Source organism: Rhineura floridana, chromosome 7 (genome assembly GCF_030035675.1).
Source record: "Rhineura floridana isolate rRhiFlo1 chromosome 7, rRhiFlo1.hap2, whole genome shotgun sequence".
Taxonomy (NCBI): domain Eukaryota; kingdom Metazoa; phylum Chordata; class Lepidosauria; order Squamata; family Rhineuridae; genus Rhineura; species Rhineura floridana.
In genome coordinates this window covers 68,296,933-68,317,018 of record NC_084486.1, presented here as the reverse complement: position 1 = coordinate 68,317,018, position 20,086 = coordinate 68,296,933, and the positions used below count along the sequence as shown (strand labels likewise).

The following is a 20,086-nucleotide window of genomic DNA, read 5'->3' as shown; positions in this document are numbered from 1 at the left end:
AATCCTGGAGGCAGTGATGTGTTGTGGGACTGGTTTCAGTTTATGCAGATGTGGACAAGGTGTTGGCAGCTACATGTCCAACAATGTGCCCTCTTGACCCCATCCCTCCTGGCTTATTATATCTAGTGGGGGGGGTGAATGCCTCTTTCCGGAGTGGCTAATGCCTCATTGCATGAGGGGGCAGTCTCTGTGGCTTTAAAAGAGGCAGTGATGAGGCACTCCTAAAGAAACCAGCCCTGGACCCTTTGGATTGGAATAAGTATCAACCAGTAGGGATGGGAGAGAATATCCGCTAAATCGGACTTAGTATCAGATTCCGACTGAATTTGACAGTCCACTGTCTTTTTGGACTGACACTGTTTTTTTGTGGAGGGCCACAGCTGTAATCTTTTCAAAAATATTTCTCGATTTTACATAATTATCTTTGTAATTTCATCTAAGTTGATACATTTGTACAGAGCTTCGGCTATCGGGCGGTATACAAATGTAAATAATAATAATAATAATTTGTAACAGTGTGTAGGTGTGATCAATAGGAAAAAAATAAACCATGTGGAACACCGTGATAATTTACATAGGCATTTACATTAAAAATTATGCAATTTTTTTCACGACCAAAAAAACCCAACAGCGGATCGAATCTGCAACCACCAAAGCAAGCAGGAACAAAAAAGGGCAGATCAGTACGGAATGACCGACTATCAGAATACAAGCGGATTGGAACGAGGCAGCAAACCCCATCCCTATCGACCAGTCACAATTAAGCCCTTCTTGGGGCAGATGGTGGAGAGAGTAGCGATGGGGCAGCTGCAAGCATTCTTGGATGATTTAGATCCATTCCAATCTGGCTTCAGGCCTGACCATGGGACTAAGTTAGCCTTGGTTGCCCTGATCTTTACAGAGAACGGTGTAGGGGCAGTGCGACCTTGCTCCTGCTTCTGAATCTCTCTACACCTTTTGATACCATTGGCCATGGTATCCTCTTGGACTGGCTCTGTAGAATAGGAATTGGGGGCACCATGTTACGGTGGTTCCAGTCCTACCTTCAGGACCAAGTCCAGAGTGTAGTGCTGCATGGTTGTCTTTCAACCCCCTGGCTGTATAATCTTATCCCCAATTCTATTTAATACCTATATGAAGCTCCCTCTGGGAGCAGTCATTAGGAGTTTTGGAGCAAGGTGTCAGTATGCAGATGACACTCATTTCTGCTTCCCAGCTTCAACATCAGGAGAGGTGGTGCAGTCCTGAATGGTGCCTGGATGCAGGGGTGGGATGACTGAAGCAAAATAAGCTGAGCTTGAATCCTAGCAAGACAGAGGCACTGTGTTTGAGTGGTTCCCAGTCCAAGAAATTGGTGAATTGTCTGCCCTGGATGGGGTCGCTCTCCCCCTACGGAGCAGGTACGCAGTCTGAGGGTGCTTCTGGATCCATCTCCAGAGTTTCCTGAGAAGAGGGATTAACTGTTAAACCACTCTGGGGATGGTAGTGAGAGGAACAGAGGACTCCTAACAAGCCTCAGTACCCTTAACCTAAAGTTCCCAGGATTCTTTGTTTAGTGTGCCAGTAAACTATTCCTTTGAATCCAGCTGACGGAGTGATTGACTCCTCTTCTTTGAGGAAAGACAGGCTGCAGTCCTATACACACTTACTGAGTGGTTCCTACTTCCAAGCAGGCAGGCATAGGGTTGCACTGTTAGCATCGAGTGTTGTGATGATGAAGTGCTTCTGGCTAGCCTTGGCATGACACACACATATACCCAAACCATTTTTTCCTAGCTGTGTCCCTTCCAGTGGGGTTAGTTCTAGTTGTTAGAGTTTTTGGTGTGTGGTGTGTGTGTGTGTATTTCAGTGGAGTGCAGAAATAACTGGATTGTTAAGACCTGTAGTTGAAAATTTAAAAAGAGATAATGTCATACATATTGAAGCAGCCATGTGGCCAGCACTCAAGGAGCCATTACTAACTAGCTGAGAACAAAGACAGGAAGAGAAAAAGAAGGAAGGGGAGAAGCAAAGCCTGCAAAAACAACAAACACTTTCTAGGAGAAATCAGCAGAGGGAAGAACAGACTACCTTTCTATCGCCCCCCACTGGTTCAAGTCACTTGTAATATGTGTTGGTGCTTTACTCCCAACACTAGTTTCATAGCCCTACTAAGAGAAAATCAGCTGGGACAAAATATTCCCACCACTGATTTATATTAATTCAGTGGCTACAAGGCAGCTCTTATAAATGAGTTTACCACTGTAATGCCAAGACTAGCCTTATAGCTACTTAGAAATTTGGAGTATACAATAAACACTTAAGATAAGTGCCTGTCTTGGTAAATCATCCATAGGACAAGTCTGTACACTGATATATGTTGAGTGGGGTTGGGGAGGCTCAAACTTTTTCCAGTCCTGTAGCTACATATGAATTTTCTAACTTACAACAGAGATATAAGTGAGAAATTCCAAACAAAACATTATTGGGTCTGCATGCCTATTTTGAGGTTTTTTAATACATAGAATATATTTAGATCCTCCGTGGCGCAGAGAGGTCAGCGGCGGTAACGCAGCCGAAAGCTCTGCTCATGGCCGGAGTTCGATTCCAACAGAAGGAGGAAGTCGAATCTCCGGTAAAAGGGGTCGAGGTCCACTCAGCCTTCCATCCATCCATGGTCGGTAAAATGAGTACTCGGCATATGCTGGGGGGTAAAGAAAGGCCGGGGACGGAACTGGCAATCCCACCCCATAAATACGGTCTGCCTAGTAAATGTCGCAAGACGTCACCCTAAGAGTTGGAAACGACTTGCACTATAAGTGCAGGGACACCTTTACCTTTAATATATATTTCTAATGGAAAGCATACACTGGAAAGAGCTGAATGATTATCAATAATCACTTCAGAATGGCAAAGGAGATGTTTTTCCTCTCTTTTTCACTTAATGAATATTCTCAATTCAGTGGGACAAACACAATTGTTCAAGCTGCTATGCCAAGATTAATTGCCTGTTATTTACAGTTAAGGATGTTAACATGAGCATTAATACATTGTCAGTGGTTCCCAAGCACCTTCTCAGATCACCGTGATGTTTGTGGGGATTCGTGGAGAGTTTTAATGTACAGGATGGTGATGCCACATTCCAGTCGTTCAGCAGAGCAATAGGTCAAAGATTATGGTGTGCGGTTTTTCATCAAAATCTTAATCTAGAAAAATGTTTCCACATGTGGCCCCAACAGGGGCCTCCCATGCTGTCCACCGAGCTATCCTCTCTGCTCCCAGCCTTTTCTGAGTTGGCTTTTTACAGGATGGCCTGTAACATTGCAAAGTGAAGAGCCATCTGATGCTCCAGCCGGCCAGTATTTTCATTTCCTCCTAATGCCTCTTGGCTAGAGTTACCATCATTTTGTCATTTCAAAAAGAGTACATTTGGCTTTGATAAGTGAAAAGTAAGAGTATGCTGTTGCACCATCTCAAAAACAGTACATGTACTCTTAAAAGAGTACAGTTGGTAACCCTACTCTTGGCCCAAGTGGGCCCAGGAGATCCCTTCCAGAAAGATAAATGTTACATTCGAGAACAAGTACAAATTGCTACTGAGCATGAAAGTGTAGTGGAGTTGGGGGGGAGGCACAATTCAGCAGATATTATTTGCAGCTAAAGGTGCTATCTGGTGTTGCATTTTCTGCACATAACGAAGTCCTTTCTCTTTCCACCAGCCTTTTAAGTAGGTCCAGGGGGTGCCAACTTGTCACCCACAGACACCATGGCACTGCAAAGGCCTTCAGTGGCAATCCCAGGAACTAGCCCATAATGTAAGCTTTCCTTTTTTTAAAAAAGTAAGCCTCTCTTCCTCCTAGAAGGGGTGTTATAGAGCAAAGCATGCAGGTACCCTTCTAAGTGATTTATGTGAAATGAGCCAGCCTGGCTGCTCCTGTCTGTTATTAGCCAGTGAATGAAGTCAGAGCTGTGATTGAGAAATGAGTTGTTTGGACACCAGGCAATAGGAATCCCTAGAGTCCTAAAGAGCTGCTGTTTTCCCCTCCCTTTTAGTGGACTTTTCCTGCTTCAGAGGGTTTTAGGTTTTCTTCGTCCTTGGAATCTCCATAGTTGTCCTTTCTCTCTAGCAATCAGGATGTATCTTTCCTGTGCTAAGTTTGCCTGAGATCAGGTAGTGCCTAGAAATTATTTTCTGCAAATACTACTACACAGTAAATGAATGTTAAAGAATCCCCCTCCGAAAGGCAAATGTGAGAACATTGCAAACAGGCTTAGGCATGTCTCCTGATTTGCAGGAGCTAAAGACCAGGGACTGATAAGAATTCGTTGTATAGTTCACTTACAGTACAATAGTATATATGTCTACTCAGAAATAAGTCTTGTTGTGTTAATAAAGCTTACTTCCAGGTAAGTAGCTATAGGATGGCAGTTTAGGTTTTGGATTAGGGTTAGGATTATGGAAAAGCAGGGTTCTTGAGCCTTTAACAGCTGTATGGGAGGCAGAAATTCAACAGATCAAGCCTTTTCTAGTATGGGAATACAATTATGGGGAAAGCTTCACCATGACTATTCTCTAATTTTGTGTTATACCACACCATCTATGGCAGCCATTTTGTGGGTGCCACCCCAGCACTCTCTCTCAACATTTAAAATGTGCCATCTGGTCCAAAAAGGTTGGCAACCCCTGAAGCAGATCCTCAGGAAGGAAATAGACTGTGGAGGCGGAGCATAGCCATCATGCCTAGTAGCCACTAATAGTCTTATCCTCTATGAATTTGTCTATGAATCCATGTTGGTGGCCATCACTGTCTCTTGTGGGAACAAATTCCATAGTTTAATTATCTGCTGTGTGAAGTATTTTTTTACCTTCCAACGTTCAGCTTCACTGGATGTCCACAGGTTCTACTGTTATGACAGATTGAGAACAACTTTTCTCTAGCCACTTTCTCCATGCCATGCATAATTTTATATGCTTCGATCATGTCATCTCTTACTCACCTTTTCTCTAAACTAAAAAGCCCCAAATACTGCAACCGTTTCTCATAGGGGAACCGCTCCATCTCCTTGATCATTCTCATTGCCCTTTTCCGAACCTTTTCCAACTCTGCAATATTGTTTTTGAGGTGAGCCAACCTGAACTGTGCAGAGTATTCCAAATGCAGCTGCACCATAGATTTATATAATGGCATTATGATATTGGCAGATTTATTTGCAGTATCTTTCCTAATGATCCCTAGCATGGAATCTGCCTTTTTCACAGCCACTACACACTAGGTTGACATCTTCATCAAGCTATCCACCACAACCCCAAGGTCTAATTCCTGGTTAGTCACTGCCAGTTCAGACCCCATGAGCATATGAAATGAAGTGTTTTTTTCTCCAATATGCATAACTTTACACTTGTTTACATTGAATTGCCTGCATTTTACTGCCCTTTTAGGGGTCCTTTGCAATCCCTTTTTGTTTTAACAACCCTGAACTATTTTGTAACATCAGCAACTTGGCCACCTCACTGCTCACCCCTAACTCTAGATCAGTGGTTGCCAACCTGGGGGCTGTGATCCCCAGGGGAGCCTCAAAGTAATTTGGGAGGAGTGCAAACAGTAAAGAAATGAATGAATGAATGTATGAATGAATGAATGAATTATTTATTTATTTATTTATTTATTTATTTATTAAAAGTCTTCCCTCCCTGGATGCTGTCTGCTCCCACTGCCGCTGCAGACAACACCTCCCCTTTGCTCCAAACAAGAGGGAAGGACTTTTGCTGAAGTGACAGTATCTTTCAGGTACGCTGAGGGCAGGTATCTGCCTATAAAACATGTAGCAAATGCCGAAGGATGCTGAGGGCGGAGCTACCAGGAAGAAGAAGGGATTACTATTGCTGACTCCCGTCTCCTCGCACTGCCACTGCTGATGACGCCCTTGCTCAGAATGAGAGGAGAGGGCTTTTCGTGAAGCAAAAAGAAGCAAGACTGCAAGAAAGGCTGTTTCCCCCTTCCTTCCCGGCAGCCAGCCTGCCTGCCTTTCTTGGCTCCTGCTTCACTGCCACCTCCTTTTAAAAATTAGTCTTATTTGCGAAGCTGTCCAGATCTTGCCTTCAGCCCAGACAGAGCCAAGAAGCAGTGAGGAACTGCAGGACTTGCTCACCCTCCATTTCTGAGGCTGTGTGTTCCAGCATCCCCCCTTTCTTCTACCTACACTCTGCCCCACAATCTCTCTCTTCAAGACGCTGTAGCAGTTGAAGGCTTCCCCACTCCCACGTGCCCAAATGCATGCACGCCTGCAGATGGTTGCAGGAGAAGCAGGTGTGTTGTGTGTGTGCGCGTGCCGTGATCTGTCTTCTGCTCTGCTTTCATTCTCCAAGTGCATGCTAACCAAGTCATCAGTTCTTTTTAATAATAATAAAGAAGCAGCAATGTGTTAGTGATGGAGATGCTAGATTGTGTATTGCAGACAATGACGTGCACAGATTGAGGAGGGGGGTTAGTGCTCTTAGGCATTGGGATAATCATTAAAAAGGAAAAGGAAAAAAAGCTCAGCAGGTTGGCTGGGGCTGGGATCCTGGTATTGCAACAGAAATGTATGTATTTATTTAATTATGTTTGCATTTATATCCCACCTTTCCTCCAAGTTGTTCAAGGTGGTGCACATGGTTCCTCCCCCTTTCCATTTTATCCTTACGCTAACCCTGTGAGATAGGTCAGGCTGAGAGACTGTGTCTGGCCCAAGGTCACCCAGTGGGCTTCATGGCTGGGTAGGGATTTGTGCCTGGATCTTAGCCCAACACTCTAACCCACTGGTGTTGGGAAGCAGGACTGTACATCTTCAGACTGTGGGAGGGAGGGGATCCCAATTTGATTGGACCTTCGCATTAAGAAAAGAAAGCAACACCTCCCTGTCTGCAGGGAGCTTTTATGGAAAGAGATATTTGGAGATGTGATTTTGCCACACACCATTTTTTCAATTAACAGAGACTAAAATTACAATTAGCATGGGGAGATCACAAAATTTTTTGAGCTTACAAAGCAGGTCCCATACTCATAAAGGTTGGGAACTACTGCTCTAGTTCGTTTATGAACAAGTTTAAAAGGACAGGTCCTTATGCACATAAGTGCCCATGCATATAGGCCAAGTGCCAAATCACTACCAGTCCACCCCACCCCCCCAAAAAACCTGCTATTTTCAGCAGCAAAGTGGTGCAGAGAAAAGGGCTGAACCCCTTGCACCATTATCTGGATCAGGGTACCCACAGCTGATGTAAGTTTTTAAAAGTGAGAGGAAAATCCCAAGCATAGGATTTAATGCCATGTGTTGTTGGGTATCATGTGTCTGATCTAATCACTAGACAAGTTCCAATGAAAATGTTAATAAATAAAGGGGAGCAAGTCTGGATTTTAGCCACTGGGTTTTACACTGCCTATCACATCTATGCCTTATGTAATTTGGTTTGGTTTCACTAGTGAATAAAGCAAGGATGACATCACTACACAGATCTTTCTGTGCCTCTAGCAAGCTAAATTTGTTTAAATTCTTCCAGAGCTGCATTGGTGTTTGCTTCCTCAGTCAGGAGCATCATCTGTTATATCTGCAAAGATAGCTATTTGAGTCCATATCTATGCAATCATCTCTTGCGAGAAAAACATCAATGCTGCATTGAAAAACTAGTGTACAGCTACAGAACACCGCTGTTCCTAGAGCAATGCCAAATGTATTGCCCAAACTGGGCCCTCTGATCAACAAGGGCCGAAGTTAAATGTAAGGCATGGAATAGCTTATGGCAGGGATACCCAACATGGTGCCCTCCAGCTGTTGTGGATTACAATTCCCATCCTCTCTGACCATTAGCCACACAGGGTGGGGTAAGTGGGAGTTACAGTCCACAATATTGGGACAGTGCCACACTGGCTATCCCTGGCTTGTGTGGCTATCCCTGGCTTGTGGAATAATCCCCTGAAACAATAATTAGAATTATCCCAGCAATCCTTTAATAATTTATACTACCAACAGAGTGACTGTGGGTACAGACACACTTACTGTTGGGCCCATTCCAGTGTGTCTCTATCTCTCTTTTCTCAAAACGAGGGTATACAACGCTAGTCAAACTCCACCTCTTTTTATTCTTAGAATCTCGTTGGATCAACTCCAGTGCATTTTTTCTAAATTCAGCTTCAGGGAGGTTTCATAACTGATTGGTAGATCAACCCCTTTATCTTCCAGGTGTGTGTGGAAATGGTTTGCTGCAGGCTCAGGCAAAGACAGTGATTGGTCCAATGCTTTGCTGTGAGCTGTCCTCAAGAGTTGTGAAGGTAGCAGTGGGGAAGGAAGATGTGGCCAGCAGAGGGCAGCGTTGCTTCAAAACGCAGCCAAAGAAACCATTCTGGCTGCTTTCAAACACTAGTGTGCCCATAGCCTAAGGCAATAGTGGCTTGCCAAAGACTACCTAGTAGATTCATGGCTACTGCAACATTTGAACCCAGAGCCCCTTGGCTCACAGCTCACCCTCTTAACTATTATGTGACAGCAGCTCTTCCTATGAAGGCATGTCCTTTGTATATTTATTTATTTATTGCGAAATATTTTAGTTTCTTTTATACAAAAAACAACATGCAAATGATGACAGCCAAAGTTACATGCCAAATTAAAATAATTAGAACAGTTAAAATAAAACTATTACCTTTAATCTGTCTCTGCTCACTGTAGAGCAGCTGTAGAAAAATCAATAGCCAATCTAAAATCAGCTTGAGACGTTAGTAAATAAAAAAGTGTTAACGTGGTACCTAAATAACAGTAGTGAATCTATTTGGGGAGAATGTTCCAAAGATGGGGAGTCACCACTAAAACGGCCTTCTCCCTAATAGCCAGCTGGCTAACTGCAGTAGAGGGGCCACCCAGGGAAGGGTCTCTGAAGCTGATCTCAAAGGTCAGTCTGCTTCTAAGCCATTTACAGCTTTAAAGTTTAAAACCAGCACTTTAAATTAATTGATTTGATTGTACAGGCCACAAAATCTTGAGTAGAATTACACCAAGAGACTCATGTAGTTTCAGAAAAGATCTAGGCTGGAGCTCAACCAGGAATTCAGAATGGAATTCAGTAGTGTTTCAGATTTGGACTAGAGAGATCCAGATTCAAATCCCATTGTTCATCAAATGATGTTGGGGATTCATGGTCAGTCAAGGGTTTGTAACTTATGAAGGTAAAATAGAGGGGGAGACCATCCTGACCTAAAGTATCTTGTAAAATATATTGTAAATTTTATTTTAAAATATATTCAACTCTCTAACAGAATACCACTAGCTACAACTGATCTACTGGTTTATATCAGGCAAGGGAGAGCCCTCAAGACTCTCTCATGACCACCCCCCTTTTCTTAGGCCACACCCTCACCCACCTTGCCCTGCTTTTGTCTGGTTGGAATGTGTCCTTGCACAGTACTGTGATAATGCTTCTTGCTTGCCTGAATGAAAGATAGAGATGGAGGTGTGTGTTTGTGTATGCACTGTAGAAACCTCTGACTTTTATATAGGTAAAAAGGTAAAGGTGTCCCCGCACTTGTAGTGCGAGTCGTTTCTGACTCTTAGAGTGATGTCTTGCGACGTTTACTAGGCAGACCATATATATGGGGTGGGATTGCCAGTTCCGTCCCCGGCCTTTCTTTACCCCCCAGAATGTAGTATATCATGCAATGGTTAGAGTTATATCACTTGCTCTGCCCACTTTCTCCTCTGACCCAACCCACCACAGGCATGTGGCCCCCAGGAAATTGTCCATGAGGGAATGTAGCCCTCGAGCTGAAAAAAGTTCCTTACCCCTGGTTTATACTGTTGAATGCATTCCAAACAAATACATATATATTGTGGTTTTTCTAGATTATATAAAACTACAGATTGTACGCCTCTAGTCTAGTTTATGTCTTGTTTATGTTGTGTACAAAATATTGATATTGCTACAGCTATGTGCTCCCTTGAACTGAATTTTTCCCCTCTGTTTAATTCCACAAGCCAGTTGGGAGTTGTAATATTTTCAAGAGTTTAGATTACAAAAGATCTAAAAATAAACCAACTTCCATGAAAAGTTTGGCCTCTCAGTCTCCAGTTTCAGAGCCTGGTCTTGACTTTAAGCTGCCAGGAGGTTCAGAGCTAATATAAAGGAGTCACATTAGATTGGGTTGGGAAAAGACGAGAAGATAAAGTGAATTCAGCTCAAGTTAACAAAGCTTCTATTGAAAGTGTTAGTTTCATCTTTCAAGGCAGTGGAGGAAAGGAAAGATGTATTTAGATACAAGAACCCATCTCCCCAAACAACAATTCTACTTTGACATCTTTGCAGGTTCAGAGTACATCAGCAAAATCTCTACAAGTATGAAAATACAGTCTCTACATCTGTTTTAAGAGCACAGCCAATTAGCAAGTTTCATTGATTTCAGATGGCTTTACAGACACAATTTTTTGTGGTTAGATTTAGTTTAAATATACCACACTAAAATCGCCAGTTTGATGCAAAAGCTCATAATTGCCATTATTTTGTTCACACATGTAATGCCCATCCTCTAGTTGTGAGCCTGTTCAAAAATATAAGTATTTAGACACACAAGTCATCTGTTGTAATGTCACTGAGGGTAAGAATGGTGTCTTTGTAGCTATTTGCCTCTTGACAGCTTAAATTAGGTTGCTGAATAACTGAGTATAAAATACAAAGCAAATCTGTCACAAAGGCATGTTAATCACTGCAACTGATACTTGACATCTACTGGTGAAAGGCGTTTCTTTACAGTGTTTCATTAAAACTAAAAGGAGGATTAAGAGTCTATTTCTTGATTAATGACTTCTATGACTGCAAGTTGTGAGCTCTAGATAATGATTTACTAATAGGCAAAAAAAATCTTGCACTTTAAGAATGCACCTATAGGCAACAGATATTTCTATCCAACTTTAAAAAGCAGGGAAATTGGGCAGCTATAGTGAATGCACCAGGGGAGCAGGAGCCCTGACCTCTTCCCTGAGATATTGTACTGCCCAACACATTTGTCAAAATGCAAACACCATTTGGGTTGGTCTTTCACAGTCCAATCCACTTCCTGTGTAGCTTGGAAGAATTTGGTAATATGTGCCACTGAGCGTATGGTGAGTGGTGGCAACACCAGCCATCTCCAAAGATGGAGAATTACATTTTTGTATGTTTGTTGGTATTCTTTTTACTTTCCTTCTTTCCTGTGTTACTACTGTTACTACAGAGAATCTAACCTAGAAAATTATATTTCACTCATTATTCATCCTAGAAACCTGGGTCAAATTTATTTTTATTAATTTCAGAGCCTTTTGATTGGTCAATGTCATATGATGGTGAAGGCAGCTTTTGTGTTTCAAACTGAAGGTTATGTTCTATTTCTATTTTGTGTGCATTAACAGTCGGATCTGAAACTGCAGTTTGATGTAAACTCAGACTGATTACAATATGTTGCTACTCAAGCAATGACTCTAACTGTTGGAAAAAACAAACTTGGCCTGCCCAAGATGCATGTTTTCAGCCTGCTATGCTTAAACCACTCCATTTAAGGAAAGGTGGGCATGGTCAATTAAAAACATAGAGCACACCTAGAATTTTCTTAGAATACATTTCACCTCCCACTGTTCTATTTTGTGCAAACTGAGACACTCCTCATGTCCATTGGAAACTATTCTGCAGAATAGTTACTGCCATTATTCCACAATTGTTTTTGGAGGTTTTTTTAGGGTTGCAAATTGTTGGCATACTTCACATATTCACAGAAACAAAAGCCAAAGAGAATGATTTACTATAGGAAACTTCACTAAAATTGCAAAGTAAATCAAACATATTTAAAGTGACTATCTGAGCTATATCAACTGTCTTAATATTGTTGCTTCCTCCCTGCTAAAACAAGATCAGCATAGCACATTATTTGGGCTGATTACAGGTGTTGCCACCACTCAGCATTGCTCAGAGGCACATGTTACCAAATTCTTCCAAGCTACACAGGAAGTGGATTGGACTGTGAAAGACCAACCCAAATGGTGTTTGCATTTTTACGCATTTGTACAATATTTCAGAGAGGAGGTCATGTCTCCTGCTCCCCTGGTGCATTCACTATCGCTGCTCAATTTTCCTGCTTTTTAAAGTTTGATAGAAATATCTGTTGGCTATAGGTATGTTCCCAAACCACAAGGGTTTTTTGCCTATTAGTGAATTTCTCTGTTTTTTAATCTGGAAGGTAAGAAATGGAATCCTGTGCAAGTTTGCTGAGAATGAATTGATCATTTGCATGCTTTTTGAGTTCAGTGGGCTTTACTCCCCTGCGATCATGCTTAGGATAGGTGAAACTGACCACAGGGGATGGGGAGGGGAGGAGGGGGGAGGGCAGGAGGATGGGGAGAGGAGGGAGGGAAGGAAGAGCAGAGGGGAGGAGGGGGAGGGGAGGGGAGGGGAGGGGAGGAGGAGGGCAGGTTTGATCATTTGTATGCTTATTGAGTTCAGTGGGATTTACTCCTGCGCAATAATGCTTAGCCTATGTAAAACTGACCAAGGGAGGGAGGGAGGACTGAAATGGGCAGGGAAGAAGGAAGGAGGAAGGGAAAGGAGAAGGGAAGGAGGGGAAAGGCAGGTCTGATCATTTGCATGCTTATTGAGTTCAGTGGGATTTACTCCTGTGCAGTCATGCTTAGGATAGGTGAAACTGTCCTGGGGGAAGGGCAGGGAGGGAGGAAGAGGGAGAGGAGGAGGAGGAAGGGAGGAGATTGGGTGAGTGGACACTGGGCAGAAAGAAAGCCCCTTTCCTTTCCAAAAAGAAAACATTGTGAACAGTATTCCAGCATTTCCCCCACCTTTTTATCCTACAGCAGGCACATGTAGCCTCCCACCCAAATTTAAACCAAAGCTGTCTCTGGTCACATCCACACCAGGCCTTCATTTCACTTTAGAAAGTCATGGCTTCCTCCAAAGTAACCTGGGAAGTGTAGTTGGTAAAGGGTGCTGAGAGTTGCTAGGAAACACCCTGTTCCCCTGACAGAGCTTCAATCAGAGTGGCAGACTGTTCAACCACTCTGGCCATTGGAGCTCTGTCAGGGGAATAGGAGTCTCTTCTCAGCACCCTTCATAAACTACATTTCCCAGGATTCTTTGGGAGAAGCCATGACTGTCTAAAGTAAAATAAAGGTCTGGCATGGGTGTGCCCCCCTCATTAGCCAAGCCAAGCAGCTGTGAGTCTGGCTTTTAGAACACAGACAGTTGGTTCTTACTGAACATGCCCAGACTTATCATTGACTGTAGTGCTCAATTTCATAAATTAATTAAAGATCAGCTAGGCAATTTTTTAACTTTTAAACTGCAGAAGATGAAGGTCAGAGTTTCGGGCAAGGTCAGTATTAGGATTACAGGTACTCTGTGAGCATTGCTGATTTTTTATTAATTTCAACAAATGATAAAAATAACTCACAACAAAAAGTCCAAAAGGGGTCTGTTTTTTTCTCTCTTTTTACACTTCGAACTCTCGATTCTCTCTGACTGTTTTGTATATCACCATGAAAATTTAAACGGTTGTTAAGCAAGCGTTTCTGAGTTCAGGACTATATGTTTTGTAAGGTTTTGTTTTGAAATGAGCTTATGGGCAGCATCAGAATGGCATGGGGGTATTTTCCAGAGCTTGGAAAAGTTACTTTTTTTGAACTACAACTCCCATCAGCCCAATCCAGTGGTCATGCTGGCTGGGGCTGATGGGAGTTTTAGTTTTAAAAAGTAACTTTTCCAAGCTCTGGTATTTTCAATTTAGCATTGTGGAATGTGAAAAATCCATTCTGGCTATAGTATACAGTCACTCTTGTGGCTGTATAATTTGAACATAGTGGAAACAAACAATGTTTGCCATTGGATCCTTCTAAACACATACATGCATAAAATAATTACTCACATGTGTGAGTAAAAAATGATTATTTAATTCATCATATATTAATCAAGCTATAAAAATGCTTCTTAAAGCCATACTTATTGCACCCGGATCTAACTTCTCACCCAGTGCCAGCCCAAAACATTGTGAGGGTCAACACCATACACTACCAAGTGGAAGCAGGCCACTTTGAAGACATTTACATCTCTTCCAAAGAGAAGTGGGTCTTGTCCAAAGCAGTGTGAAGCACAGCGGGTTACTTCCAAAGGTTCAGAGAAGTGTTGTCAGGGGAGGGGAGAGTTCTGATCAATTGGATACAGACCTGAGCTCCCCAAGCTCTTCATAAAAGGAAAATGCCAGGCAGAGGAAAAGAAGAGGGGGTTGTTGTTTTCTGACTGAGAGTTGTAGCTTCCAACCAGAGAATGACCTTGCTAGGACTCTCAAGTCACAGTACATTTGGGAGACACAATGAAGAAAAATAACAGACATTGTCCCAGTTTCCCAGAATTGGTATGTTTCAAGTTGAGTCTCCCAGGAACAGCAACATTGTGGAGTTGTTGGTGGGTATGTTTTAGTTGTGTGACCTTATTGCAGTCCAGCCCATCCTAACCTAAAACCCTTTCCTAAAATGCTATCCTTTGCATCTCAAGTCTTGTTGCTCTTGCTGCTGTTTGTTTGCACCTTGGATTGGTTATCAGGTAAGTCACTTTCCCTTTCCCCCATATTCTGGTCTCAGCTGTACTTGATTTACTGTTTATAGATCAATCTCTCTCTAACTAATAGTAGAGTATCTGACTGACCCCATGTCTGTGTTCTTTGTTGTGTGTCTGTTCTGTGTGACTTCCAGATGGCCTGTATATTGAACATTCATTCTGATTGCTTTGGAGGTTAGATGGTGTTGTGTCAAGCAAATGTTATCCCCAGTGCATTTTCCCATCACTTTCTTTATCACAAAAAGTCTATTTTGAGGGGAAAGCAGGTATGTTGCACAAGAATTCCAAATCGACTTTAATTGTGCAGCCTGAATTTTCAAGTATGTGATTGAATCCCATCCCAAAAAAGGGGTAATCTGGAAGTGCTCTGTGTTAGTCACACAGTGTTATATTATTGAAACAGGAACATGTAATGCTTGTGATGTCCCCAAGTTAGTTTCTGGAAGGAGAGGTAGAGGTGGCAAAATCAACACAAACACACACACAAATCGACTTTAAAGGTACCTAACACAAAACCACACCTTTCCGTCCAAAATCTGGCATGCTTTATTCCCTAAAGTACTATGCTTGAAAATTTCATTGAAATTCTGCAACAAAATAAAAGTCATTCATAATCTAAAGCTTCCTTTCACAAAGGCCCTGCACCTATTTGACAATTGGCAGGTTTCATCCCCTCAAAAAAAGGGGAACTTATAGGCAAATTTCATCCAATTCTGTCAAAACATTGAAAATCTGTAGTTATTTGTTGGTTTCCCCATTATAGTCAATGGGGAGAAATCCAGAGCATTGAATAGTAACTGAATTAAGACTCCACCTCAGATCCAAAGCAAAATAGTCGAAAGAGAAGCTGCCCCAATCTGAAGCAAAGTTATTTTTCTTGTACACATCCCTAGTTAAAAAATCTCACTGCAACATTCAGACCAGCTTTTGCCTTCATGCACCCCCTCTTCACAATGCCACTCAAAGTAGATTTCTTTACCTTGTTGCATCACCAGATCAGCCTTATTCTCACATTTGTATCAAGTTCTTACTTCATGGAGAGTTCACTCCAGTTTGTATCTTTACAAGTTACTATCTCTCCTCTTAAGTCTTTAGATCTGAACACAGATCTGCCACTATCCAAGTCTGTGATCCCTCTAACATAGTCTGGAAGGTCATATGTGAAATTAGTTCCATTATAACAAGATATAATAATCTGAAGTCAAGGACACCATTATTATTTTGTTATTCTCTTTTAAATAAGTTGTTGATGATGATTTATATACCACTTATATGGCAAAATTATTTCTAAGCAGTTTACAACTATACAATCAATTATAAAATTGAAATATAATTAAAATACCCAATTACAATTCAATCAGAACATTAAAACAATTAAAATATACAATAAAAACAGTTAAAACATGAAAATTAAAATAGCTTTTTTAAAAAATAAAATAAAATCAGAAGTTCATGTTCAGGGAAATCCTTGTCTAAACAGATGTGTTTTCAGGAGCCAGCGGAATGCCAATACCGATGGAACCTCTCATATTTCAACATGGAAGGCATTCCACAACACTGGTGCCACCCATGAAAAAGCCTGCCTCTGTTACAAGCCTATACATGCATACATATATATAAGCTGCTGCAAAAACTACTTGCAAAATACAAAGGACGTAGATTCTAAATTTTGTGGAATGTTATAGAAGTGGGAAAATTAATTACTTTAGTATCAGAAATGGAACATACGAGATTCATAAATTTACAGAATGTTTTAAAATTATTGGAATTGCTATAAAGACAGATATGTTGCAGAACAGATACTTTGCTTGTAGATACATTACTAGTAATGCAATCCTATGCACGTCTCCTCAGAAATAAGTTACACTGGGTTCAATGGCACTTATGCCTGGAAAAGTGTGTATGGGATTGCAGCCTTAATTTACATATATATGTTTATATACACATGCTGTTTCTGCAACTCTGCATTACAGTGACCTAATGGAGGAAGAGAGAAAGTGGAGACAGATTGTAAAAGATGATGTCAAACAAGGCTGAACATTGTCAAAAAAGAAATAGTATGAAAAATAGTCTATTTCCCCCAGCTATTTATTTCCTATCTCCATTCCTACTATTCTGTCACCACCCAGAAAATAAAATGAAGCTGCAAAGTGTTTTTGGACAGTGAAAGAAAAATGTAAATTGGTACAAAATCATTTAAACAAATACATTATTATGTTTTAAAGGGTTGGAAAAGACCGCCATGGCCAACCATTAAATGGGAGATTCATTTCATATTTTAGATTCTACAGGCATCCATCTTTTGATGCAGTTGCCTTCCTCATGCAGAAGAGTTAAGGCAGGGGGGTCTTCATCAGATATTATAGATTTTCACAATTATTCATATCTTTTTTCCAGGCTCACATCCTATACACTAATAGCAAACACATTCTCCAAGTGCCTATCCTCAAGTAGCCAAAATGGCTTCTAATGTATTTGCTTTGGGGCATATATGGCACTTCGGATTGGGCTCCTATTCATTTCGGATCGCTCAGGGGGGAGGCTCACCTCAGAACCAAATCCGAAACAATATTCAGAAAACGTAAGCTTCAGTCCTCCCGTTGATTGGTACTGGGAAACAAAATGGTCTTCTTTCTGTTTGTTTTTACATAGGTACATGAAACCTGTAAACATACTAGTCTCTCAAGAGGGGATTAACCGTTGCCAAATTTCAAACAGGCAAATCGGGGGACAGTTCTTTGGGGGGGAAATCCAAAACAAACTATGTTCCAAAATACTTTGGCTAAAATTAGGGGGGGGGGAGTGACACTGCAGAGCAATCCAAACTATAGCAAGCCCGCATAATTTACACTAGCACAAATTATGCCAATGTAACTTACCCCTATTCCAAACTCCATTTACTGCCAGCTGAGCCAGCCCAAGCCTGGCAGAGGGAGAACAAGCCTTTAAAATAGCATTTGACTTGCACCACCCTTTTTGCCAGTGTAACTGCCACTGGGTTGCTAGGTCAGGTGACCAAGCTGAACGGAATTTGGAACAGGGGCAAGTTTAACCTTGTCCTGTCACTCCCCTGGAATGCCCCTTTTTGGGGACTTACCTCAGCCTCGGCTCAGCCGGCTTCAGCTGAGCCAGGATGGAGGACTTATGGCAGCATACCTCTGGCTAAGCCAGGATGAGGGACTTTGGCCAGCTGAGACCCAACTGAGCCAAGGCTCAGCCGGAGATCTGCCTATTCCAGACCCTGCTCATTCCAGCAGATCTTGGGTTTGGATTGGTCCCTAATAATATAAGACACACCCAAGACGCAACAAACAATTGGGACTGGGATGGATTGGGAACGATGGAAAAGATTAGAATTGAAAGAAAACAAACAGGTAGAAGGATGGGTTAAGGGTAAATAAGTGACAAGCTGAATCACAATGCCACCAACCAACACTTTGTAACGTTCAGAGAACTTACCGAAGAGTGAGAAAAAGGGCACCAAGGGAAAAGGTTCTATAGAATCAGCATCCCTCATCCCAAGCACTGGGACTGGAGTATGTTGGGTGAGATTCTAGCCCTGGACTGGAAGATAGACTTCTCGATAAGGAAACTCCAGCTCTGTTCACCCCCGTCCCACTCTCCCCACCCTGGCGTTTCCCTAATATGGTATTTACATTGTTTTCTATCATTTTGGAGATGGCGGGGGGGGGTTATATCCAATTATATCCAAAGAGCTTGTGAGGGGAATACACCTATTCACTGCAGATCACTTTGGAGGGGGCTCATCTTACCTGGGAGGGGCTCTGCTTCAGTCTGAATACCCTCATCTGAGGATTTGGGATACGAACAAAGCAAATGCACAACCCTAGTTTTTAGCAATGTGTTCCTCAATTTCTTTTTTTTTATTCCTTATTGCCTGCTTGCATTTCTTTTGCCAATATTTGTGTTTTATTCTCATTTTGATATGGCTTCCATTTTCTGAAAGACATCTTTTCCCCTCTAATAGCTTCCTTGAATCTGCTCATTAACCACACTGACATCTTCTTGGCCTGATCTGCAACCTACATTCTAGCTGAGCTTCTATTATTGTGGTTTTGAATAACCTCCAAATATTCTGGAGAGATTTGGCCCCCTTGGTTTTCCCTTTCAACTTCCTACAATTCTAATAAAGTGTAGTCGTATCGGGCATTATTTACTCCTGTGTACACCCACTCAAGAGCAAAGAGTGGGACCGTGGAAAGTAGGCCAAGGGGAACAGAATGGAGTATGGAAAGAGGTATGGCTGGCTAGCTGGAACCTTGAACAGATCTGAACAGTCAGTACTGCAACATTTTGTTGCAGGTACCACATGTAAGATTTTTTTTTCATTTATGAAAAGCAGGACTATATAATCTTAAAATGTATAAGGGCTACATTGTTTACTGATTTAGGTATAAACATTGCCAGAGATCAGAGGAGATGACGTTCCAACAATTACTATTTGTGTCTGAAATGGAAACCCAAGCAGCACATATTCTTTATTATTTTTTTAAGTAAGATGATTGTATCACTCCTGTCATGTGGAATTATCAGCCCACTCTGGTCCAACACTCATTTGCCTTAGTGGTAAGGACAGGTCAAGGCCAGAGTTAGAAGGTGTTGCTAGTTGCATACCTTCAAAATATTGTCTGTACAAGCCCATCTCATGTTACCTGCTCTTTAGTTCATCTCTTCATAGGAAGAGTTGAAATAGAAAAAAGCACTGTGTGTGAGAGAGATGAAAATTTCATTGTGCCTTTGTGTATCTAGCAAGTTATACTATTTGAAAAATTATTGTGATCCATTTTTCTTACTTGCTGTTTCTGTTCCTCAGGGTTGTCAGTGCCGGAAAAGAAGACCTGAAGATACGAGAATATCATTTTCTTGTCTATAAAGGAGATGAACAAGCCAATCTTACAGGTAACAGTTACACCAGCAGACACTCCTCCAGGGTTGATGTAATAATAGAGCCATAAGCTTCAGAGATGATTCCAGTTTTTTGTATTGATGACAGTATTAAACAGTTGAAATAGTGAAATCCAGCATGCCTGTATTTACCAGCATACAGTATGGCAATTATCATCCTCCTTCTCCTCGTTAGAAATGTGGCAAAAGCAACTCCCATTTGGGTTTCTTTTTATATTCCAGAAGGAAGATTGAGTTAGGGCTCTCCAGTTAGCTAGGCTTGCCCACCTTTCCCTGTGGTCTTCTGTACCTAACTTCCTTCAGTTGTAAACTGATAGTCTCAGGGAAGCTGACCTCACGTCTGACCCTCCTTTCTGTTTACTCTTCTTCAACTGTCTGAAGAGAGAGAGGAGATATCTTTGTCTTTGTTCTCTCTCCTGAACCATGACGGCCATACCCAAGTCTGGGCATTGCACCTCCAACTTAGCTAGTTAGAACTAGGTATGCATTTCCTATCTATGTATTTCTATAAATAAAGTAGCTTTCCTTATTTTACTAAGTCTTAAGTCTCAGTGATTTAAACACAGGGGA

General features: G+C 41.7%; 1 pseudogene; it reads left to right on the top strand.

Annotated features, from left to right (window-relative positions):
* The window catches only part of LOC133389667 (dihydropyrimidinase-like), a 78,713-nt pseudogene extending 59,147 nt beyond the window's left edge, over positions 1 to 19,566 (top strand).
* Positions 19,567 to 20,086: the final 520 nt, after the last annotated feature.